This window comes from Schistocerca nitens, chromosome 1, assembly GCF_023898315.1.
Source record: "Schistocerca nitens isolate TAMUIC-IGC-003100 chromosome 1, iqSchNite1.1, whole genome shotgun sequence".
NCBI lineage: Eukaryota > Metazoa > Arthropoda > Insecta > Orthoptera > Acrididae > Schistocerca > Schistocerca nitens.
Window position 1 is genome coordinate 1,149,014,681 of NC_064614.1, and position 27,243 is coordinate 1,149,041,923.

A 27,243-nucleotide genomic window follows, 5' to 3' on the forward strand; every position below is an offset into this window, starting at 1 on the left:
TCCAAATACATTGTGTTGAACATTGGACAAGGACATAAAAAGGACAGAAATTGCTTAGCTTTCAAATAGCACTTGCCAGCACTAATATGCTCTCATCCATACAAGCAAAGAGAGCCACTGTCATCTCTCTTGACTGCTGTCTGACTGCAACAAATAGAGTTCTTGGTTGTGATATGTTTGATTTGATTTGATTTATTTCATCTCATAACATACAATAGTCAGATTGTGTGATCTGTTGTACTGGAGACATGTCACTATATAATTTTAAAAATAATAATGAGTATAGTTATCAAACAATTTTCTAGCAGTACAATTCTTTTACTATTTTTTTACAGAGATGTTTGTTGCCCTGCATAAATTATCACCTCACCATTCATAAATTCCTCCACTGAATAACAACATTTTTCCACTAAGAGGTCATGTAATTGTTACTTTAGATGACCAATTTCCATGCTCAGAATATCACAGCTCTTTAATTTATTGTATATTTTCATGCTCATGTATTGAGGTGCCATAGTATATAGCTTTAATCGGTGTGGAGGGAGCATAAAATTTTGTTTTTGCATAGTTGTGTAAGTGTGTTTGAAGTGAAATTCTTAGAAAAGTTCAAGTTTACTATACAGGAAAATTAGAATTTCAAAAATGTATAGTGACAGGACAGATAATATATTTAGTTTTTTAAACAATGGATAACATGAGGTTCTTGGATGTGCTACACACATCTTCCTAATGATTCTTTTTTGGAAGTTTTAATATCTGTACCATATAATTTGAATTACCCCAAAGGAAATGAATAGGGAATGAGTGAGTAGGGAACATATTGTGAGGGAATTATTCAAGCTCATAGGGGGTGGAACTTATATGCCTGGGCAGATAAGGGAACCACTAAAAACATTGAGACAAGGGAATGGTTCAGGGTGAAGGGCAGGGTAACCAAAAGTTGGAAAAGGAGGTAGTATAATTCAGTAGAGACTATGCTGTGTTCTGGGGTTGATGTTCTTTGCTTGAACTCAGTCCATTACTTTTGAATGACACCCAAATGAATTAATATTTTTGGCAACACTTCTTGGTCAGTAATTTGTTTCCTGGTGTATGGCACTGGTAAAAAAGTAATAAATAACCTCTCCGAAAAGGAAGGGCCATTGGGTATGGCTCAAAGGAAATTTTTGGGATACTCTTGAATCCTATCAAACATTTTGAGGTGAACTAGAGTACCAGTTGCAAGCTAGATTAGTTGTCTAACAATGTGCACACTGCTCATCATGTTACAGTGAGAAAAGCAACAATTTTCACATTCAAAATACCATATCCTACTTGAAAGCATTACCAGAAAATTAATTGCCAAAGGAAATCCTTCACATGTCTTGAAATACTGTGTGTTAACTTTATTGTGTGATCTACAGATTCCTATAGTTTTTCATTGCCTTCATGTGGAATTACTGTTCAAGAGTCTGCTTGGATAAACTTAATTACTTGATTTATTCTTTTTCATATTGGTCTTGTGACTCCCAGAAATAATCACAAACTTTCTGTAAGCAACAAGTTCACTGCATCTCCATTTATCTCAAAACTAGAGACAGGAAAATGAATAATACTTGTAGGCCTTCCTTTCCTGTTTATTAATTCTCTTTATTTAAAAAAATACAACACAACCTAGCCAGGACAAAATATGGTTGGTTATCTATATTTGGTTTGGTTAATTTTTTGCATTGTACGTGCTTTTTGCCTTTCAAATAACAGAGTGATAATAGTGTTTCCTTAGTTTTTATCATTGGTAGTCTTCTGAATTAAATGTAGTTTCTGTTCTTGTGTTTGAATTTTTCATGTTTCATTTCAATAGTGTGGTGCAAGAAACTCAGTCTTTGCAATATCTGCTTAGTATATCTCGTTGCACACTTCTTTGTATAGATTCCCAGTAAGTATTCTGAATGACTAATTTAAAATGATAGTGTCACATTGTGTTTGCCTTTATTACAAAAAGCTGAGTGATCAGATATATCATAATTGTGATTTGAGTTACCTAAATCGCTTAGATTTAATTTTTTTTTTTTTCAAATGATCCTAAAACAAAACCTTTGCATTCTGATTTATGCCACTTCTATTAGAAATTTACAGCAAATATTCAACATATCCAGTTGCTCCCAAAAGTCTCTCTATAATAAAAAATGAGCATTAATATTCCCACATTAGTGACTCATTTTTACTAAAAATTATTAATACAATCTTTAACTGCACAATTTATATCTATTACTAATAATAAAAGTATAAAACTGTAGTTTGTTTTTCTGTTTGAACTTCCTAATCTCCATAACTACGAGATGAATTTTCATGGGGTTTTTACAGGTAACTTTAGCATACCTTGGGGTAACATACCGGCTTTATTTAATAAAATGAGATCACGGAAAAAAAAAATCATAATTTAAAACTATCTAAAATCATCCACTTAGCTTAGTAATTCAGATGTTTAATCATTATGGTGAAGCACACAAAAGAACCACTACATGGCACTGTTAGTTTCATAGTACAGCAAAGAACTAATTTATGTTAGTTTGTTTTTAACTCGGTGACAGATAAATTTTCAGAAGTTTATGTCAGTGACAGAATTAAGTGCTCCAATCTTATCTCTACTAATACAAACTAACAATGAATTTAATGGCTACAGTGTGTGGATTTACTGATTCCACTTTGTGTATTAAAAACTTAATGACATGGCTTTGCTTCGTTTGATAGGTTTTATTTATACTCTTTGTTAGGAAAACTAAAGTTATTAAGCTTACTTTGTGATTTGGGTAAATACTTGATACAGTCTTTTTTTTTTTCAAATAAAAATGTCTAGCAAATGGTTGTGTCTTTCTGAATACACCAGAATGCTAAAAGACTTAGACTACACAGTCTCAAGAATCTAGTGATGATCATGAGACAAGACTTTCTGTGGCTGGAGAACATCAGGCTTTAACTCGCTCTTTGGAAACTCCTTCCAAAAGGAAGGCACAACATAATTCTGATTGAGAGCATCATGCATTATCTCCCTTCCCAGAGCCCTTCACTCGTAGACTCTTAAAGTTAGTTCTCTCCAATGTAACATTATAGAAATGGAATTTTCAATGGGAAGTGGTGCGGGTGAATGAGATTTTGCAGCCAAAAGTGTCCTTATTCTTACAACTGACCATTTTACTTTAAATTTGTACAATTGAAGTTGAGCTTATGTTATGCCGTGACCATAAACAAAGCACAAGAGCAGACGCTGCCTGTGGACCTAAATTTCAGTTGCTTTTCACACAGCCAACTCTACAAGGCTCTGTCCCATGGCAATGAAGCAAACATACTCTTTGTTCATGTTCTCAGTCATGCTACTTCCAATGTTGTATACAAAGAAGATTTATAATTCAGAAGCAATTCCACATGTATGAAATCTTTGGCACAATTATAAATAAATATCCAATATCCAAGAAACCTAGGTTTCTTAGCTAGTAAGAAATAAAGTATTTTCATTTGTATTTCTTCTGCACTTTCAGTTTTACAATGTGCCACTGAGCCCAGAAGCTTGTTGAGTACAATACTTGTCAATATTAGGAGTATAAATAACTTACATAGCAAGCCAGTACTAAGTGAAGAAGGGAAAGCTGAAGGATGGAAAGAATGTGAAGAAGGTCTCTATAAGGGAAAGAAATTTGAGGGTAATTTTATAGAAAGGGAAGAGGAAATAGGTGAAGATAAATGGGATATATGATGATGCAAGAAGAGTTTGAGAAAGCACTGAAAGACCTAATTAAAACCTAGACCCCTGGAGTAGATAACATTCTCTCAGAATTATTGTGATACTTGGGAGAACCAGCCATAACAAAACTTTTCTTTGTGTGAGACTTGGAAGTGCCTCTGACTGCAGGAAGAATGTGATAATTCCAATTCCAGAGATGGGAGGCACTGACAGCTATGATTACTACCAAACCACCAATTTCATAATTCATGGTTGCAATACATAAATATGAATTATTTGCAGAAGAATGGAAAAACTAGCAAGAAGCCAACCTAGCAAAAATATGTTTGGGTTCCGGAGAAATGCACGAACACACAATGTGATATTGAACCTATGTCTTGTATTAGAAGGGAAGTTGAGAAAAAGAACACCTATATTTATAGCAATTGTAGAGTGTGAGGAAACTTTTATGAATGTTGACTGAACTACACTTTCGCAATTTTGAAGGTAGCAGTGATAAAATACAGGTTATTTACAACTTGCACAGAAACCAGATAGCATCTACACTCTGTCATCAAAAGTATCCACACACATTGACATTAGTATGTGGTTTGTCAATCTTTCACATTTGTGATGGCTTGGACATTCTTGGGGACATTTCCATTGCAGTGTCTGAAAATGAACGCAGCCCATTCTTCCGCAAGAGCCAAAATCAGATAAGACAGAAGTTGGGGAAGTTGGACACTGCAGTCAGGAGCTAATTTGACATTCCAACTTCTGCCAAAGATGTTCAGGTCATGACTCTGGGCAGGCCAGTCCATTTCAGTTATGTTTCTGCCCATGAAACATTGCCTCACACATGCTTCTTTATGTCAGTGTCCATTGTCATACTGATACAAGCAATTCTTATTCCCCTACTATATGCAGTACACAATGCTATAAAATGTGAACATGTCTTTCCACATTTAGCATTTCCTTAGGCACAAGGACCATGCCCTAACTGTGAAAAACAGCCCCATACCAAACAGCACCTCCTCCATGCTTCACTGTTTGCACTACACATGATGACAGGTAATGTTCTCCAGGCATTCACCAAACTGAAACTCTTCCATCAGATTGCCATAGGAGTGATTCTTCACTCCAAATGACTCATTTCTAGTCATCCACTGCCCATTGGCATTGTTCTTTATGCCACCTCAAGCATCACATAGTATCAATTACAGAAATGTATGACTTATGAATAGCTGCTCAGCTATTGTACCCATTCTTTGTAGCTACCTTCATACAGTCATTGACTACCTGTGCTGCTGGTAGCACTTCTGAACTCTGGAGTGATTTTTGCTGATTTCATGCAATGCAATGCTTGATGTTCCCTGCGTGCCAGTATGTGAAGGCTGTCTGGACTTGGTTTAGCTGTGGTTGTTCCTTGACATTTCCATTTTGCAATCACATCACCAACAGTTAACTTGGACAGTTTTAGAAGAGTTAAAATGTGCCCAGTGTACTGAGGTGATGTACGATGGATAGTCCACATTCGAAATCACTGAGCTCTCCTGACTACCCTATTCTGCTGTTAACTGCTTCTCTACTGACAATACAACTCCCCACACCTCCTTTTAAACCAGTTGGTCTGCATATTTGACATCTAATGGTCAATTCTGCATTACATGAGGCTACCTGGATGCATTTGATCAGATAGTGCATAAGAGTTGAAGATCATGAAACAGAAATAGTAATTGAGAGGGGAGCAGAGCATGGATTTAGCCTATCCCAAAAGTTATTCAATTTGTACATCAAGCAGGTAATGAAGTAAACCATGGTGACATTAGCAAAGGGAATTATAGTTCAGGGAGAAAAAATAAAAAAAAAATTTGAGGTTCCGGTTTGCCAGTGACATTGTAATTTACAAAATGAGGCTGTTTAGACACTGTAATTCTCTCAGAGATGATGTAAGATTTGTCTTGAAAAGAGATTATTACATGAACACCAACAAAATTAAAAGAATGGTAATAGAATGTACTTGAATTAAATCAGGTTATGCTGAGGAAATTAATTTGGGAAGTGATACACTAAAAGTAATAAATAAGTTTAACTATTTAGACAGAAAAATAATTGATGATGGCCAAAGTAGATAGAACTGAAAATGCAGACTGGCAATAACAAGAAAAACATTTTATGAAAAAGAGGAATTTGTTAACATCTCATATAAATTTCAGTGTTAGCAAATCTTTTCTGAAGGTATTTGTCAGGAGTGCAACATTGTACAAAAGTGAAACATTGGCAAGAAACTGTTCAGAAAAGAAGATAGTGGAAGCTTTTGAAACATTGTGCTACAGAATAATGCTGAAGATTACATAGCTGACTGAGTAAGTAGTGAGGAAGCACTGAATTGAAGTGGAGGAAAAACAAATTTATGGTGGAACTTGAGTAAAAGAAAGTATCAGTTGACAGGACACTTTCTGAGGCATCAAGGAATAGACAGCTTAACAACAGAAGGAAATACATGTGGGGGGCAGGGGGAGGGGGGGGGGGGAGGGTGGAGGATAAAATTGTTTGAGGGAAACCTAGGAATCAGTACAATAAGCAGGTTCAAATGGATATACATTTCAGTTGTAATTCAGACGTGAAGAGGCTTGCATAGATAGACTGGCATAGAGAGCTGCATCAGGTCAATCTTCAGACTGAAGACAACAACAACAACAACAACATTTTGAATTCATGATGACTACTTTTCGTGTATACTGTCACTACTATTTTTGTCATACTAATCAATAATGATTTGATTTCAGATGATTTTTAAAATATGTTATATTCCTTTGTGGATCTTTTGGAGTTAACAACCAAATTCTGAAGAAAATGATATCAGATGCAGACAAGCTGACTAGTTGTAAGAGACACTAGGTGTGTGCTAGGACAGTTTTAGCATATATGACAAACATCTTTCAACATCAGCTTCAGTTTTCTCATAGAGATAAGGGTGAATGTCTCTTTAAGAATAATATGCATTTTCCTTGCATGAATGTACATACAAGCTTCATTTCTCTAATCATAAGCAATTAAAACTTCTTGTCATTATTTCCTATTCACATGAAAAACAGATTATTTGTATGAAAATCAGTAAGGCAAATGAATACCACTGTTGACAAGCTGCACCTTGCAGCATGAGATCTGAATTTGATGTGATGGGCTTATCAAACCAGGTGATAAGTGCCAGCAGTCCTCAGTAGGGTGAATGTTGGGTGTGACAGGCCGGTGGGGTCCAGTAGATACACTGCTGACTGAGAAACAACACTTTATTACCTTCAGAATTGTGTGAGAGACTCTCCAGGCTCCAACAACCCAGACCGGCAGAGGCTCGCAGGCATCAGCTTCTGCCTTGGTGAGAAAGAATAGCAAAAGTGCCCCACAATGCTGACATCAGGAAAAGTGATGGCTGATGGCCTGACAGTGGATCAACACCATAACATCAGTGGCACTCTTTGTTGTGCTGTTGTGACTCAGGCCTGGCGATGGCCACCATGTAGACAAAGCAAGATTGCTGTACATGGAACACAGCCTGCTGCCTTCAGGAAGGAGCCAGATGGCAGCAGGCATTGATGGCAGGACAGCAACACTGTGACATTAAGTCCAGCTAGGAGGCTAAGTGCTTGTGGCAGCTGACCCAACTGATGACCTTAGCAGTTTGGTCCCATAGGAACCTATCACCGCAGCTGACCTGACCCAGTCTTGAACCAGTGGCAGACGTGGACAGTTCCCAGCCCTCTCGCTGTCTGATATGGACATGGAATTGTCATGGTGCTTCTGGGCTCCGAATGCCTCTGCCGAAAAATCTACTACCATTTATATGGCTACAGTGCATGCATGTTACAATAAAACCTCACATCTCGTCATGTACCTTATAATAGTTGTGTTGCCCTGGTGAGGTGGTACCATCCTGCCCAGTAAAGCTATTAGTGTTGCATGGTATTGTTTTTTGCTGAGTACAGCTAGCCCGTCTTGCAATCCTTTTGTGTTCAGAATATTCTGAGCCACATGTCACGAAACTGTGCTTACCCATCAGCAGTAACTTGACGCAAAGCTACACCACAGCTCATTACAAATTATTCCAAGTTCTACTAAAACTGGACAGTGAAACTAAATTACCCCTCTCCATGGGAAAGACCTGGCCCTCTGGTCTTTCTTAGGACCAATTCTCTACTCTGATCACTTCCACCTTTACACCGATCTGTCAACTTCAGATACTGAACACTTACTATATTAAATTTTTATGGTTACCTTCTATCCTTGTCACTCTAAAACTTCACTCTCCATCTCTTGCTCTTGGGATTGAGTCCACCAGATCGTCTGTTATCCATGAATCAGATTTGTGTGTGGCTCACTGTCACAGATAAACAAAAGCTGTGCAGAGCAAAATCAGAGTTATCGTGGCACTTGGAATAGTGGCACTTAGTGTCTCAGTTACTCATTATCTACTATCCTGATACTGCTGCATGTGTTGCATTAATTGTTGCATTAATTGCTCCACAGTGATGTGCCCCTCCTGCGTAGCAATCGTTTTACTTGAGGAATGCTCTAGGCGTGGTTCCTAGGTGTCATTTAAGAGGTAAGGTTTTGCTTAGGCAACATTCTAAGGGCTTATGTGGTCAGTACAACCCACTGCCTTTTAATTCTAAGCATCAGACCCCATGAGCTTGCCTTGCTCCTAGCAAATTGTAGCCACTACTATGTTGTCACCACTGAATATATCCAGTGTAGCCCTGTTTGATGGAAGTACAGTTTTGGTGCCATCACCTCATTTTGGCATGGATGACCCTCTGCCTCACCTCTGAACAATTACTGGCACAAGTACTTTCTCTTGTCTTAATTTTGTGAGCAGGACATATCTTGCTGTGTCCAACCAGCATCCTTCATACAATCACTGCACATAACACCCACTCTGTCTTATACACTTAACCTTACTCATACCTATCTCAGCACTCTATAACACACACAGAAAAAATAATCAAAATCACAACAATAACAACAAAACACAACACATTTTAACAACTTCCTCAACCTTAATGCATACAGCTTAATGCATACGGCATACAAGGTGTATCGACCTCTTCCTTCTGTTGTTCATTCTTCCATTCCTTCTTTCTCACTTTCATCCTTGGTTCCACTAATATTCTCCCTGGAATTGCTTCTGGTGCTTCTTTGAATGTTCATAGACACCAAACATGTACAACTGTTGACTTTGTTGGCAACAGTAGCTTCACATTCACAAGTGATGTGGTTTCAGTCACTTTTTGCAGGCCCTAGTACTGTGTCACAAACTTCTTTGACCTTCCTTTTTGAGTGTATGGACTTGACAACATGGCATCTTCCTATCAAATACCATGTCGAATGGTGACAACCTGGTGCTTGTGTATGTATATCTTTGAATTATACATGCTCACCACAGCAGATAAATATGTGTCCCAATCTGTATGGTTGGAGTTCACATAATAACTAAGCATCCTTCTGATCATCTGATGAACTCACTCCATCCTACTGTTTGACTGAGGGTGAAGTGAACTAGTTCTTAGTTTCTTCATCTTCAACAACCAACACAACTCCTTCATCATATCTGACAAGAAACTCAGTCCTTGATTAGTTATTATTGTTTCTGGCACTCCAAAGTTCAATAACAATCTGTTCACAAATGCTTGCATGACTATGATTGTCTATTGGTCCAGCACAGGTGTCATCTCAGTATAATAAGAAATATGATCTGTGATGCCTAAGTCAAAACGATTTCATGCTGTAGTCCAGTTGAAGGGTCATAACATGTACACCCAATAAAAATTGTTCTGTTGCTTCTGCATCCTCTGCAATAGTACATCTTTCCAACACAAATCTGCACACTTTACACAATTTATGATGTACTGATTGACCTCTTTCTTCCATTCTCTCCACCAGTACTTCTCTGTCACCCTCTGGTTCATTGTTCTGTGCCCTCTGTGGCTAGATAAAATGTAATCATGCATTTCCTTCAGTGTTTCTTCCTGCAGCTTTGCTGATACAACAACCTGGAGCCATAATTTCATCTCCCTTCACAATACCCATCATACTTGTTCAACCACTGCTGCTTAATGTACTGCTTACACTCTGCATGAGCTCCATGCCTCTCTGCAAAGATTGTAACTCCTTGCTCATTCTTAGTACTGGAAAATCTCACACTGCCTGTATGAATCATGGATCAGCCCTAAGTCCATCCTTACGAATTACATGATCCATGTAATTTACTTCTTGTATTGTCAAGTGACATTTTTCTCAACTCAGTGTTAGATGTTCAGTTCGTAACCTCTTGAACACCTTTTTGTGTGCATACCTGCCTATCCCATGAAAAAAACACTTATGTCATCCTCAGTAGAGGAAAGAAAACTTGCTAACATTCAGTGAGAATCTAAAAGAGAAAACATGGCCTTTTGATCATTGTAACTCAAGTGACAAAAACTTTGGATAATTCCTAAATAGTTTTCTTGTTGCTTTAATGAAACATTTCCAATTAGACTGTGCAGCAATAAAATAACAAACAAAGTAAAGTGGATTACCTAGGGCATAAAATTTTCCATTGGAAGGAAAATGCAACTGCAGAGAGAACTAAAATATAATAAAGATATTGATTTCATTAAATATGTTACTCTCTATTAAACCATATTTAAATAGTTGTCAGGGCAGGCTAATTTTAAATAATTAAAATAAGACAAAGGGTGTGTGGTTAGTCATTAAATCTTAGTTAAGTGTTAAAACCTGTAACCAGGAAATTTCAAAAATTGACATTGAAGGAAATACTATTGTAAATCCAACTCAAACAGCAGAGTACTCTAATAAATTCTTTATAAATGTAGCAAAGTCTGATGTAGATGAAACAGATTATCACAACAAAGTAAATCCCTTTGGCCTAGGTGAGAACGCTGAAAACTTTACAAAATTCTTAAAAGTTTCCGTGGAGGATGTAGAAACTGCTATTCTAACAAAAAATCTGCAGGTTGGTATGGGATACCCACCGAAGTTATTAAAGTGTTACACAATAGAATTGCAAACCCACTAGCTCAAATAATAAATCAATGTTTTGAAGAGGGCTGTTTCCCAGAGGTACTCAAATATGCTGAAGTCAAACAACTAGGGATCAAGAGAAATCATGGGAAATTATCGTCCTATCTCGATTCTCTCCCTCCTATCTAAAATATTAAAAAGAAACTTGCTGTTGCACAAATCCATAATTTAATTGCAAAATATTCTGTTATTGTAAACAATCAATTTGGTTTTCAGCAGGGGAAAAACACCGTAGGTGCAGTAAACAGTTTCATTGCGAAAATAAGAGAAATAAGGTGGCAGGAATTTTCTACAGCCTCAGTAAGGCATTTGATTCTGTAAACCATGCATTGCTTGTTAACAAAGTTGAAACGTATGACATTAGTGGCAGTGCCCTAAGATGGCTAAAATCGTACTTATCCAACAGAAAGCAAAGAGTTAGCATCTCTTCAAATGGCACATATTATTTTTCTGACTGGAAAAAAATATCCCCACGTGTTCCACACAGCTCCATATTAGGCCCAGTCCGATTTCTCTTCTATGTTAATGACTTGTCATTAAATATCAGCTCACCATCAGTTCTGTTCACAGATGATACTGCTGTCTTAGTTGAAGATCAGGATTCGGGAAAAATTCCCAAATCTGTGATCAGTACTCTCAGTACCTTAGAAACTTGGTTTCAGCTAAATGAGTTGAATCTAAACATATCTAAGAGTCACGTGATGCAGTTCAAAACCAAACAGTCAAAATGTGAGCAGATTAGGATTGTACACAACAACCAAGATATAGAAGAAGTTGACTCAGTCAAATTCTTTAAATGTAGATAAAAATTTGAGCTGGCAGACACACATTGAATACCTGGCAAACAAACTGAGCAGCTTTACATTTCCAATGCAAATATTATCAATTGCAGCTGACATGGACACACGAAAAGTAGCATATACAAGCTACTTTGAACCCATTAGCCATTAGTAGGTATGGTATTGTTTTTTTAGGTAACTCGACAAACATAGTGCGGATACTAAAAATACAGAAAAAAATCATTCAAAATAAGTGCACTGCAAATCACAAAGAACCATGTTGACTATTATATATAAAACTTAAAATATTAACTCTGACATCCTCATACATATATGAGATTATTATATTTTTGTACACCAGATATGAATTACTTGAGGGAAACCATTTTGTCCATTCACATTATACTAGAAAATTTTATGGTCTCCACCCAACACCTCAGACTGTATGCCCAAGGACCTCAATCATGGGAATGAAAATTTGTAATAAATTAAAAGGGAACAAGTTGATACAGATGAATTTAGGTTCATTTAAAAGAAAGTTATATGAGGTAATGACACTGAAGTGAAGTGTTATTACTCAGTGGATAAATTCATGCAGGACAAACTGGAAATTTGAGCTGGGTACAGTGTGTTATATATTCCAAGAAATATCCTTATAATGTTATTATTTATTGTAGTGCTATTATTTATTAATGTAAAAATCATTGTAACTGTAAATTTTTGATATATCTCCTGTATGCAAACCAAACGGATTGAAAATATATGTCATGAGATGAATAAAACACAATTCATATTGATGAGGCTCCAGTCGTTTCAACACCCCATCCTACGAACACTGTTGCATTCCTTCTTTTTTCTTTAATCAATGGCATTATTCTATGATGATAATGGCCCCAAAGTGCTGGAAAAGCAGTCTTAACTCTATCCTCTGGAAACACTTCTAACTGATGGTACCCACTTTCTAAGTTCATTGTCGAGAAGTACTGGCATGCTCAAGATTATCAATTGTCTCCATGATGTTTGGAATCAGATAGACATCTGTTGTAGCCTCAAATAGATATTTCTTTGAACAGTCTAAGATTTCTTTGTTGCAATTACCATTCCCCCCCCCCTCCCCCCTGGGCTACTGCTCTCTTCTGTTATGCCATTGGCCAACTGTTGATTAATACACTCTTCTAAAATTGGCAGCAGAGACCATGGTTTTCTGTATGGCCTCTGGTACACTGGCACTTTGTTCCCCTTCAGAGTTTTGTTCTGTGTCACGGGTGTTGCAAGCAACAGCCCATGCAAACAGTTCTTCCATCTGTGGCCTCTCTGTTCCTTCCAAATGCTTCACCTTTTCATGAAAGCCAGTCATAGCTCCATCCTATGCCTGCTTATAACATACACCTTCTGCACAGCAATCCTCCTCCTAAGTGCCAAAATTATTCACATTGATGGGTAATAACAGACATTCATCTCTCTCCTGTATATGTATGATCACCTCATTAAACAACATGCTGCATCTAATACCTCACCCAGTGGTTACACTACACAAAACAAACCTACTGGTAATCGGGCTCGACATTCACCCATAGCGACTTCCTGAAGCCGCATGACACAATCATGCGAATTAACCCTTAATATCATTGCTTCAGTAGTGAGCATCACGTCAGATATTGTTGTGAAAGCTGCACAATACTTCAATGAGAAAGCTGCTTGTCATCTTCAGGTGCTTTCTGATGTGTTGCTGCAGTGGCTCATCAAGGTAGACCCTTGGTCTCTAGAAAAGCTCAGAAAAACAAGGTACGGGCCTATAACATCTTAGATAAATCAGAGAGGATGACAACATCATTGCTTCCTATTGGAAAAACAGGCCACAGTCTCTGCATATACAATGTGAGAAAAGTATGCCTACAGATTGCAGCCCTCAGACCAGTTTGTGCATCCAGACTCCAATTCCCAGTCCGTGTTGAGTCGGATTCATTTATCTGAAGTTGACATTGCACCGAGACCACCAGTGCTTATTCTCATGCCTTGCTTGGTTGAAATCCCATGCCTCTATTAATCTGGTCATTATTTATACTTATTTAAACTGCTTCTTTAATGAATGGAGTACCATTACATTAGTGTGTATGGAAGAATCTTCATCTGACCATAGTACATCCAATATTCATTGGCAAGTCATTATTCAGCAACAGCAGTCTTTTCTGTGTGACCCAATCTGGTGTGACATCTGTGTTCAGTGCATGTGTCTTTTAACAGTGTGACATGTCTGACCAGTGTTTGATTCCTCACACTGGCATGGGAGTTTATGTCTGCCCCCAGTAGCTGAGTGGTCAGCGCAACAGAATGTCAGTCCTAAGGGCCCGGGTTCGATTCTCGGCTGGGCCGGAGATTTTCTCCGCTCAGGGACTAGGTGTTGTGATGGCCTAATCATCATCGTTTCATCCCCATTGACGTGCAAGTTGCTGAAGTGGCATCAAATCGAAAGACTTGCACGCGGCAAAAGGTCTGCCGACGGGAGGCCCTAGTCACATGACATTATTATTATTATTATGTGAGTTTATACATTCCTGGTCTCCTTAGATCTTATCATTAACAGAACCCAGAATCATTTGCACACATCCCGGAGAGTGGAAGACAAATTTTATTTTCTGTTTCTTGAAGAGGCTGCTGGAGAAGAATGCCTTACATTTACTCAGACATGTGCCTACCTTGACCTTTCATTTAATAAACAATACTTTAAGCAAACTAACGGTGTTGCTACAGGTAACCCGTTGTCTCTCATAGTAGCTTACATTTTTATGGAAGACTTCAAGATAAAAGCACTTCAGTTGGTGGTTCTGAAACATAATTGTTTCTGGATTTATGTAGGCAATACCATTGTAATATGGCCACATGCCACACTATGTTTCTTGCATTTGTGGATCACCTTAACTCCCTCCATAGGAGCATTTGCTTCACCATGGAAGTGGAGAAAAAACGAAGGCCTAGTGTTCTTAGATGTCTTGTTCTGCAGAAAAGAAGATGGTCACAGCATGTTCCGTAAACCAGCTCACACTGACCTACATGTATGAGCTACGAGCAGCCATCACACATCTCAATGCAGGTGTGTATTACAGACCCTCTCTCATAGGGCTAGAGTTATCTCAGATTCAGGGAACTTAGTCATCTTTGCTCTGTGATAACTCAGAATGGTTATTCTGATAAATAGATTCAAAATACATTTCAACCTGGATGCACTAAACCTCAAGAACAGCCAGATGAAATGGAGAACTCCACAATGATGATTTTTCCACCCAACGTTGGTGGCATGTCCATTAAGATCAGCAGGTTGTTCAAGAAACAGCAAATAGAATTTGTCTTCTGCCTTTCAGTTTGAGTACAAATGATTCTAGGTTCTGTTAAAGTTAATCTAGGTCTAAAGAAATCAGGGATGTAAAAAATCCCATGCCAGTGTGGCAAATCACACACTAGCCAGGTGCATCAGACTGTTAAAGACAGATACACTGAACATAGATGTCACAGCAGATTGGATCAGCCAGAAAAGTTTGTTGTTGCTGAACACTTTCTTGGCATGATACATAGTGTGACCTGTCGAGAGAAAAAGATCCTTTCATGTGCATCCACATACTGGGGCCCCATCATTAAGGAAGCTATCAAAATATGTGCAAATAATAACCTGGTTAATAGAAACATGGGATTTCAACTTGGCAATACATGGGAACCAACATTGCTGGTACTAAGCCATCGTCAATCTGAGTTGACAGAGATGGGGAATCTAATTTATAGCCGCTCTTTTCCAGTATCATTCTTGTGTAAATCAGGGCCTTTTTCTCTCAAGGGGCCTCTGAATGTTGTTGTCTTCTATGATTAGTCTACGATGACATTATAGCTTCACCCCTTTGTGCCTGGATTTTTTTAGCTGGCCAGCACGTATTTTGGCGAGCTACTGCAGCAACACATCAGTAAACACCCAAAGATGATGAGCAGCTGTCTCATTGAAATATTGTGAAGCTTTCACAACATTATCTGATGCTAAGCCCATTAACAACTGACACATTTATTATGTTTGGAAAGTTTCCAATAACGCATCTTAATATCATTGTTCATGATTTCCACAGATTGTTTTGTACAACAGACGTCCCTTGTGACAGATCGACATTGACGAGAGGTTCCATCAGCTGAAATAGTTTCTCACCAAGCTCCACCACACATCGTCAAAGACCAATTATGCCACGATGCTGGTACATTTTGTAACAATCACTCACATGAGACACCAGCTCCACCCACTGCTTAAACTTGGTTGGCTCTAATGAAAAATTTAGCATTATCCACCACAGTGGCTGTCTATCACTATCCTGTAAGCCCCACAATTATAACATGCTGGATTCCATTGCCTCTTGCCCACTAAATCTCTTGAAACTTGTGACACATGTGCCCCTGTGTCCAACAAAACCTTATACCCTACCACCTATTACACCAACTCTCGCACATTATGGCCCAGTATTCATCTTCACTGGATTTCATTTTAGGGAGAATGTCCTTTGGTGGTCCTTGGGTTCCTGCTTAAGTTTAACGGTTGCTATTACCTCCCAGACCAACCTAAGCATTACCCGTATTTCACTGCTGCTAATACATACTACCTCTGTTGTTATTTCCATTACACTACTGGTATGTCATATCACCCCTAATACTCTGTGGTTGGCGGCATTGCCTCCACACTTGCAGCATATGCTCACAGTTGGAACATCTTATATTTAATGTGAACACGTTTCTCTGATCTCTTACACCTGTTGAAACATCAGTCTCCTCAGATTCTAATGTCAACTTAACTGCCGCATAAACATTGCTAGTCTCTCCTCCTAGATATTTCTGGTGCGAAATATTTCAGGAAAACATTGAATGCCCTTTACTTGGCTTCCTATAGTTACATCTTATGTACTTCCTCACTGTGTATTAACTCATATACATTAAGTTTTCTAATTCTATCTGCAAACTCTTCCACAGCTCTGTTAGGCCTCTTAGATATGCCTCTGAATTGTTCATGGAAAAACCGTGTGCAATTTTGCTTCCTTTATCTCTGTACCAATTTCTGCTTGAGTTGAACACACCAGCTCTTCTTTTAGTTTATTACTCATGAACATTTTCTCAACCCTCAGCTATACCACCTGATTAGATTAAATAATGCTTTTGTTGCTTTCTCACTGTCAACATCTTGTGTCTCTCATCTCAACATTGCATCACTCTTACTCGTTTTTTAAGACTCAGCCATAACAAGTTAACAATAACTTGGATGTAACACTCCTTAACTGCTCACATTACCACTCTTACTTCTTCTGTCTAATGATGAACTACCTGGTCTCCCTACATTGCATAGGATTCTGCTATGTTAGGCCATATTGCTGGACAGATAAAATCAAACAGATTTGGCACAAAGGGCAAAAGTAAATTACACTGCGTGCATCACACAGGCTATGGCCAGTCATCTCTAGAATTATCTTTATACTGAGAGATATCCACCAGTTCTTCTGGCCTCTCAAATGTAACCCTACAATCCTTAACACTTGGTCCCACGATTATCACCACACAGAAAAAACAACAGTCTCACTCACTCCACAATGAGGATACCATAGGCTGTGGTGCAGATGATGTGCTTCAGGGGTGGAACATCTGTCACTGTTCACTATGATGATGTTAGCTCTCCTGACAGCTGACACCAGTGAGGAGAAACAACGGCACTTGGTAGGATGTGTGGTGTGGTTGCAAACCAGTGGAGCCCAGTAGATACAATGATGACCAGGGAAGAGTTCTTCACATACACATAATGTCATTAACAGTGTGTGCCAGACGTGCACGTCTGCAGTGACCCAGGCCAACATAGGCTTACAGGCATTGGCTTCCTCCTTTGTAAGATGGGAGAGCATCAGCAACACACAGTGTTGATATCAGGCAGAGTGACGGCCATTGGCCTGACAGTGGGATACAGCCGTAATGTCATTTTGCTGTAACAGCATGTTGCAGTGATGGACACTTGCACTTAGGTAACTCAGGCATGGCGTTGTCCACCACATATGTGTGAATGAAGACTGCTGTGCATGGAACACAATCTGCTACCCTGTGGCAGGAGTCACATGGAACCACCAAGGACTGTCAGTGCTGGTGGTGGCTGGCCCAAGGCAAACTCAGATCCATGAATGCAGCTGGCTGTGCCCCATCTACTCATTGTTTACTGTGGATTTGGCAACATGGTGGTGCTGCTGCTGGACTATGAATTTCTCTGCTTCAAAATCTGCTACTGTTTATATGGCTCTGGTGTACACTTGTTACATGAAAAACCCACATTGGGTCACATAGCTCATAACAAGGGTCTTGCCCTGGTTTGGTGATATCGCTCTGCCCCCTATGGCTATTATCACTGTGCAGTGCAGTTTTCCACTGAGTACAGGCAGCCCATATTGCAATATTTTCATGTACATGTTATTCTGACCCTCATGTCGCCACACTACTCTTACGACCAGTGGCTTGACGCAGTGCTACATCAAAGCTTCTTACAAATTATTCCATATTCTACTAAATGAGGTAATGACACTGCACTGGTTATAATTAATACAAGACATAGTGATCCAAACAGTGTTTGTTCATTCATTACAACAACTAAAATCTTGACCACTGAGACATGATGTCAGTTGTGAAATTGAAAGATGATATCATTTACAAAATGGAATAGAAAAAAAATTGGAAGACAATCATTACATGCAGAAAGAGATAAGGAACTCATCCCAGATTACCATAAAATTCTCACTAAAAGTGAAAGAGAGAAGCAGTTTATTTTATAGGTTGTTTCTGGAGAGCTTCAATGTATGTAACTGCTACCAAATTCAGTTTAACAAAAAAACAATGTTCAGTATCTATTCACTCACATCATGATTTGATTCAATAGAAGCTGTAAATAAAATTTATTTCTTTACAGAAATTTTTTGTATTGCTAACAAAAACACAATTTTCTAAAAACAATTTTTTTTTAGAAATTTTTTGGAAATTTGGTTCACAGTTTTTTAAATGAATGCTACAGTGGCCGTAATGTATAGTCTTAATTATCTCTAAGAATAAAAAACGAGATGGTGGGGAAAGGGAAGAGTTTGTCACCTTTGAATGAAATCAGTGCATCTATTAGGTTCAATATTCAAGGTTTTTGGGGTCATGTAGCATTCGTCCAGTTGAGCAGACACTTCTCATAGGCAGTTGTTTTGTCGTTAGGTACAGGATTTTAGGTGGAGGAAGCAGCAAATTTTACCTTTAAAAAGTTACCTACAGTTCTTTAAGTTCCTTAATATGTAGACTACTTCCATTGTAATTAAATAGTAATTTTTTTACAGCAATGATTACTACGTCACCTTAGTACTATTCCCTTACTAAAATTATTGTGGTTTGTCAGTGCACCTGTGGGCAAACAAATCATTGTGGGTTTGTTGTTGGTAGCAGGTATGGTGAGCCTAAGGATTGGTTCCTTTATCTGGCAAGAATATTTTTTAAAGCCCCATTCACTTGGGTTCATAACTGAAAAAATATGCTGTGTTAATCATAACTTGTAATTTTCTAAATTTCTTTGCAGTTCTTGAGACTGTTGGTTACTATGCTAGTTTATGCTCTGAAAGCTTGGAAACATGTAGGTAAAAAGATAAATGTCTTAGTAAACTGCACTTTGGTGTGTGTGAGTGGGTAGTTGACAAGGGGGATGGAGGTTCCAAAATATAATTGCGGTAAAAATTATTCAGATTGTTAATTTCTGATTTTATAAACTCATTTATAAATTGGTTACTGGTACTGTAATGATAAAATCACAAATGTTAAAGCTGATTTTTCATGAAAGACTGCAAATTTATTATCAGGTTTCTACATAATTTCATTGGGCCATGAGAAAAGTGTTGCTTCAATTCATTTGTGTTGTACGTTATGGACAGTATAGAAATGAAAGTGTTCAAGAATAATTTGCCTATTCAAAATCTTTAAAGACAAGATGTCTGGCACCAAACAACCTATTAATAGTATAACGATGTGTTTCTTGCACATAAACACAATAAATTGTCCCTATGAATTCTTCAAACCCAAAATGTTGAGATGTCTTAATATTTTACTAACATACAAATAATTCTGTGCATTCATTTTTTATTGCAAAATATTACAGTTTGTGAATTTGTCAGCACAGTAATATGCCTTGAGAGAAATTTAAAAATCAGAATCTACTTGTCTCCAAATACTGATTACATGCAGTACATGTATTTTCCTCCCTTCTTTTGTGGAACTCTTTGACTACCATTGGCCATCTCCATAACTGAGCAATCAGCTCATCACAGTGACATTTGGAGGATCTGGATCCAATGCTTCTCCCTGATGGGAGGACTAGAATTGGGTACACCAGCCTTATGGCACTAATGTAGAAGTTACTTGAGTGTGAGATAACACCTCGAAGGTGTAGAAAGCTGACAATGGATGGGAGAGTGGCATGCCAACCTCATGTTCCTCCATATTGTATCCGAATGATGCCATTCAGTAGGCATGACATAGTGGCTCATCAACATCGTGTATTCTCATTGGAAAAGCACGATCGGTTTTTTTAATAAATAATTTTCTTGAGATGGGTCATCTTTCCTGAGTAGTCAATGATGATTAGTAATTTTTCTGTTTATGAAACAAACTGTAGCATGTAATTGTAGAGTACATGTTTTGATTTGTCTCTGGTTCCTTGGTGCATTTTATTTTTCAAGCGAGAAAGACTTCACAGTCATAGCAAGGGACTCTTGTCATGTAGTGCTTTGCTCTTCCATCTTTTCTCTGTTCTTTGGCATACCTGTATGTTTCTAATATTCTCTTATCTGAGACAGGTGAACTGTGCTGTTGACATATTTTACACTTCTTCAGGCAGAGTATGAGAGATTCAAATTTACAATTTCACAGCCCTATGCACAGATCCAATTGATCTATTTGTTGATCTATTTCAAATACATATGTAGTTTAAAAGTTATTAACACTTAAATTTGCATTAATTACACTTTGCATGAGTAGATCACTTTTACTACATAACCAAATCATGGACCATCACACACTAGTACCAGAGAACCTAATACCAACAAAGACAAAAACAATTTTTATATCACAGATAAATTACTATTCTAATGTTCACATTCAACCTCTGTCCATTATTCCCATTTGATGCTGCCACAAAGTTAGTACCATGTCATAGAGATCATCTGGCCATGTCAAAGTTTTGATCAACATATTACAGTTGTTTTCCCCCATCCAGTCTTTTCTATTGCAAGTATGTCTATAATGTTGCACATCAATGCTTGTCTTGTATTGCACAGCTTGACTGTTACACAGTGCATCAGTTGATTTAAATTCACCTGCAGTTTTCATCTATTGCACCCATTTCTGTAAATAGCTCCACATTCAGTTAATCTGTGGATGTAAATTAAAAGAAACACATCTGCTCATGAACTTACTTTGTATGAATGAAATAAATTCTTTAAAAAAATATTCATCGTTCTAACTACCGTAGACTTTCAGCAATGGAAAATTTTCACTTAGAATAAATTTTACTATATAGTACCGTACAAACTGTACTGACAGTAATAAGATTTTTCCTCCTCAGTTCAAAAATCAGGGACTACAACATAGTAGATGCAAAATGAAGTATTGGAACACAGATAGAGTGATGTTAAATGAAGTGCATTTGGCCATCAGTAGGGGAACACATTCAACTTTGAACCACTACTGTAGCAGAATATTATTGAACGTTCTCTTACAAAATCCAAAGAATTTCTGGTCATATGTTAAGGCTGTTAATGATACCAGTGTTACTGTCCAGATACTCTCAAAAATAAAAGCTCATCTGATTTTGGGTGTTTTCAAAAGAGTATTGAATCTTTGTCCCATTTAATAAGTCCAGTCTTATCTGAAATATCTAATGCAACACTAACTCAAGGCATTTTTCCAGAGAAACTGTAATATTCCATTGTTAAACAACCTATCTAAAGGATTTGACTGTATAAATCACATTACTGTTCTAGGTAAATTGAAGGTTTCTGGGATTTATGGTATAGCCAACCAGTGGATAATGTCATATTAAACTAAAAGAGTGCATAAAGTCATAATTAGTAATTCAACCAATACGGTCCAGGGATTTAATTTTGACTTGGGAGAAATACTGTATAGAGCTCCCCAAGGCTGAATCTTGGGTACCCTACTGTTCCTCATATATGTAAACAATCTTCTGTCTAATTTACAACAGGCAGGATTGGTTCTTTTCGCAGATGACACTGGTATTTGAAACAAAAGATATGGTAAACAATGTTCTTAAAAGTATCATTGACTGGTTTTCTGTGAACGGTGTCATCCTCAACATATTCACTTCTGCATATGTAGGGATACTACACAATTGATAAGTGTAACACATGGTGAGGGAATAATAAATAGGGCGGAAAGCTCAAATTTTTAGGTGTCCATTTTGATAAGAATTTAAATTGGAAAAAGAACATGTTGGAACTCCTAAAACAGTGGAGTTCAGCTGCATTCACACTTAGACTCATTGCAAATCTTGGGGAGAGACAGATCAGAAAGTTGACATTTTTCACATATTTTCATTCAGTAATGTCATATGGGGTAATGTTCTGGGGTAACTCATCTTTAAGTAAGAAAATCTTCATTGCTCAGAAACGTCCCATAAGAATAATGTGGTGCTCATCCTTGATCATCTTGTAGACATCTGTTTCACAGTATATTTATTCCATCATGAAATCTGTTGTAAATAATACACTACATTTTAAAAGGTACAATGATGTACATAATTACAAAACCAGAAGGAAAAATGACATTGGTTACTCCATGTAAATGTTGTCTTTAGCACTAAAAGAGGTGCACAGCGCTGCAACAGATATGTTTGAACACTTATCTAGTGATATAAAATGTCTGAGCAGCAGAAAAGTAAAATTTGAAAACAAACTGTAAAAGTTTCTCATTTGAAAACTCCTATTCTGTAGAAGAATTTCCATTGTAATGTGTAAAAGGTGTTGGGGTAGGAATTAACTAACTCACATCTGTATACAGGGTGTATCATAATTAATGGTGTAAATGCTTGCAGTTGAAAGCACATGTTACTAGAAGCAAAAAAGTCTCAGTAAACATAGGGTTGAAAATGCATACATACTATGGGCAATTTTTCATCTTCAATACTGTGAAACAAATCTCTTCTACTGTAAGTTCTTTGCTTTCCATATTTTGGGAAGTGGTAATATGGACCAAAATAAGAAAAAAATGCCCAGCAAACATGTGCTCTAAAATGCATACCTTAAAAGTTACAAGCACTTGTTCATCTTTGCTACTTTGAAATACAACTCTTCTAATGATCTAGTGCTCATAGCTCTTAAGGAATGCATTTTAGAACACATTTGTATTGGACTATTTTTTCTTGTTTTGGTGCGTACTTCCAGTTCCCAGATTATGGAAAGCAAAGAACGTGCAGTAGAAGAGATTTGTTTCACAGTACTGAAGATGAAAAATTGCTCTTAGCTCTTAAGGTATGCATTTTTGACCCTATGTTTACTGAGACTTTTTTGCTTCTAGTATCATGTACTTTCAACTGTATGCATTTATGCCATTAATTATGATACACCCTGTATTTAAAAAATTAAAAAGTTATAATTATTTATTATGTAGCTATGTTTACAAATTAATTAGTAATATTACCCCAATTTAATTCTCATACCACTGCAAGGCCAAATGATGTAAATATTAGTCAATGGCATTGAGAAACAGCTGAAATCGCTAAAATTGAACAAAGCTCTAGTGGCCAGTGGAAGCTCTGTCAGACTCTGTACTGAATTTGGGGCTCATATATACCATAAATCCCATGAATATGCCCAGTAGTTGGCAGAAAGCACAGGTCACACCTATCAAGACGAAAGTTAACAGAAGTGAACCACAAAACTAACATCCAATTTCCTTAACGTACATTGGTTGAAGTATCATAGGAAGATATTCTGATTTCAAACATAATGGTGTCTTGAACAGAATTATGTCCTCCGTACCAACCAGCATGGATTCTGAAAACATCGAAGATGGGAACTGCAGTTATCACTTACCTCACATAACATCCTAAACATTGTGAATCACCCCAGCCAGATAAATGGTGTGTTTCTTGATTTGTGAAAAGTATTTGACTCGAGAAAAATGTGTGACTGTATTGAGGGTTTCTTGGTAGGAAACATAAAACATGTTAACCAATTAGAGTGTCATTAACAGATGTACAAGCAATTTCAGGTAAGCCCAGGGATGTGTATTGGGGCCCTTGCTGTTCATGCATGATGTTAATGTCCTTCCAGACAATATTAATAGTAATCTCAAATTTCTTGCAGATGGAGAATTTTTTTTTTTTTTTTGAAGAAGTGCTGTCTGAAAGAATCTGCGCAAATAGTCAGTTGTATCTTGATAAGATTTCCAAGTAGTGCAAAAATTGGCACCTTTCTTGAAGTATCTAGAAATCTAAAATTCTCTTTGTTATAAATTGGAAAAACACAGTGTTCTGTAACTAAATATCAATGAGTCACAATTATAATCAGTCAAATCATTCAGATGTCTGGGTGTAACAATTTGTAGGTGACAAGAAATGGAACGATCTCATCACTTAGCCATAGGTAAAGCAGTTGACAGAGTTCCATTCATTAATAGAATAATAGAGAAATGCAGTCAGTCTAGAAAGGGAATTGGTTACAAATTACTGATGTAACTGATCCTAGAATGTTAGCAAAAGTAATCAATTTTTGAAAATTACACATTTTAAGATAAAGATATTGCATATAAATAACGGATGTTTTGTATGTGCGGTATGCTGTTGATTGAACATTTCATGAACAACATGAACAAGATTATAACCATTACTTATGCTCACAGATCCAGTAGATAGATCTGCAGATGAAATCTGTAATTCAAGTTTCTTTAATGTTCTGATGTCAATTTATTAGTAAGATGAATCTTTTGCACAGTACGCCTCTTTCAAAAACTTTGTTGGTGCAAACCCTGTCTCCCCATCAATTGTATAATGAATGAAACTTCACGGGTTCAGAGGGTATGTGATGTTATATCAGTGCTTACAAAATAAAGTCAAATTTACAAATGAGCTTGACAGTATGAGCTCAATTGTCAGCATGACAGTCCATTCACTCTGGTTTGGATGTACCCACTGATTAGGTGGGAAGCATGTCATGAATCTGTTGCATCCTCACCTGAGACAACCTGACCCTTAACTGATCTAACAGGTCCCTGCTATTCCGGATGCTGGCACTGGGATGGTGTTGATGTCAGAGCTGGTACTACACATGCTGTTATTCTGGACAGATCTGAGGAGCTTGCTGGGCATGAGAGTAACTCTACATTACCCACACATTTCATAAAGACGTGTGTCATATATGGATGAGCATTGTCCTATTGAAATATAGTTCTACAATTCTGTCGTGTAGAAAGTAACACATGAGGTTGTAGGATGTCTGGGATGTACCACAGTGGAGTCAGAGTTTCCTCAGCCACTAACAGCCATGACCTGAAGTCATATCCAATGGCTTCCCACACTATGACACCAGGAGTAACACTGTCATGCCTCTCCAAAACATTGGAAGAATGTGACCACTCTCCATGTCACTGCTATACTCATTGATGATTGTGATCCTGGGTAGTGTAGAACCACGATTCGTTACTGAACACAATACTACACCATTCATTCACAGTCCATGCTTCTCAGTTAAGGTGTCACTCTAAATATAGGTGTTTGTATTGTGTTGTTGATGGCATCCTACACAGGGGTGGTAATTTCTTAGTCCAGCTTTCATTAGTCTCAGACCAATGGTGCAAGTTGACACAGAATGTTGTAGGGAGTCTATCACTTGTTCTCATATGGCAGCTTCAGATTTGAAGGGGTTATGATGGCGGTGACCCTTCCTTGTGATGGTCAGATCTCATTGACCACAATTTTTGTGGAAGAATATACTTACTCTCACATTCCCATGCAGCCCAGCTTTGGGCCACTTTCAGGTCAGAATGGCCCATAAATCTGGATATTGCACAATTCAACCAGCTGGCCAAATTGAGACCTACAATGAGGCTCCTTTCAAACTCTTTGAGTCACAGGAGTACACAACCTCTATGTTTCTCATTCTGTCCATACCCCTTACATAACCTGCCAGGGCTGGTAATAACATGAAACCCAAATAACAATAATGTGCTTTGGTAGCCATTCTGCCTCTCACAGAAAACTGCAGCTATTATCGTTTGCATACTCACTGATGATGTACGCATGTTGAAGTAACGCTGACATCCGACCATGTCTCTAGGTGCTTCACTTTCTTTTGTCAGGCAGGGTATATTTATTTTCAAAGGAAGTTACTGTTTCTCCATAGCTTTATATCAGTGACTTCTCACATGTAACATTGGGTTTTGAGGATTGATTACAAGAGTGGCCAAAAAAGCAGCCATACCACATCATCTCAGCTGTGTGCTCACCTAGATAACCAGTGACATATGCACCACTTATACATTGTCATGGAAGTTAATGTTACCACCATATAGAATCACTGACTATGATTACCAAGTACGTGTAGCCAGTGTGTACTTATTTTACTGAAGTATCATTTAGAAGATGTGTTAAGACAGTGTGTGCTCTGTATGTGATTATGGGGTGATGTCCAATAACTATGGCAAGATATGGAGGAGAAATCATTCTCAAATGCAGTAAACCCAATTTACATGAGGAACATCAAGTTAGCCAATATTTTGAGAAGCAGAATGTACAAACAATTAAGGGACTAAGAAAGTCCAAGCGGGGTCTGTGTTTTCAAGAAAAGAAAATGTGGACTGCTCATGCTGCTTCAATTTCCTGAAATCCAGTATTTTCTAAGCAGGTTCTAGAGACAATAGAATAGATTCTGATTTAGCAGTTTATTTTTTTACTCATATATGATCATCAGATATTATGCTTTCAGAAAACTGTTTCCACAATACATATTTAAATGCACTATTATCCACAGTATGTTGCATATCTGTGATACTAATTGAGTTTAAGTATACAGTTTTTCCCTAGGATATCGTTCATTTTGTTAATGTCTTCAGATTTTCATGTGTTACTTAATTTATTAAAGACACTGTGTTTCTTAAATTGATTTTAATTAGAGCAGACCTGTTCCTGCGTACCTATAGCTCCAGCCTAGTGCTTCATAGGTAGTTTTAGCAAATGTCTTGCAGTTTTCTTGCAGGCATATTCTTTGCAGTAATAATGCACCTTATTCCTTGGAACATTTGACTACAATGTTGTTTTCTAAGTTTACTCATAGTGGATGCATTCAAAGCCAGATTTTTTTAAAATGTAAAATCCTCAAAAATTTAAAATTCTTAGGTATTCAGTTTTGTTGTCATGTGTTGCATTTTTGTTACAAAATGTCCTAGAATGCTCATTTAGGAAACAGATACCTGATCATACAGCAAACACACACACACACACACACACACACACACACACACACACACACACACGGTGCACGCATTAAAACAAATAAGTAAGGAATCTGCGTGACCAATTCAGCAAGCGAAAGAGCTTATTCTTTATGCAGTGTGTGTATGACCATAAAATCAAAGAGATGTGTAGCTGCAGCTGGAACACAT

General features: G+C 37.6%; 1 protein-coding gene across 1 annotated transcript in view; it reads left to right on the forward strand.

Moving 5' to 3' along the window:
* LOC126199758 (calcium-activated potassium channel slowpoke) overlaps window positions 1–27,243 on the forward strand; it is an 872,527-nt gene that overhangs the window by 496,693 nt on the left and 348,591 nt on the right. The window lies entirely within an intron of this gene.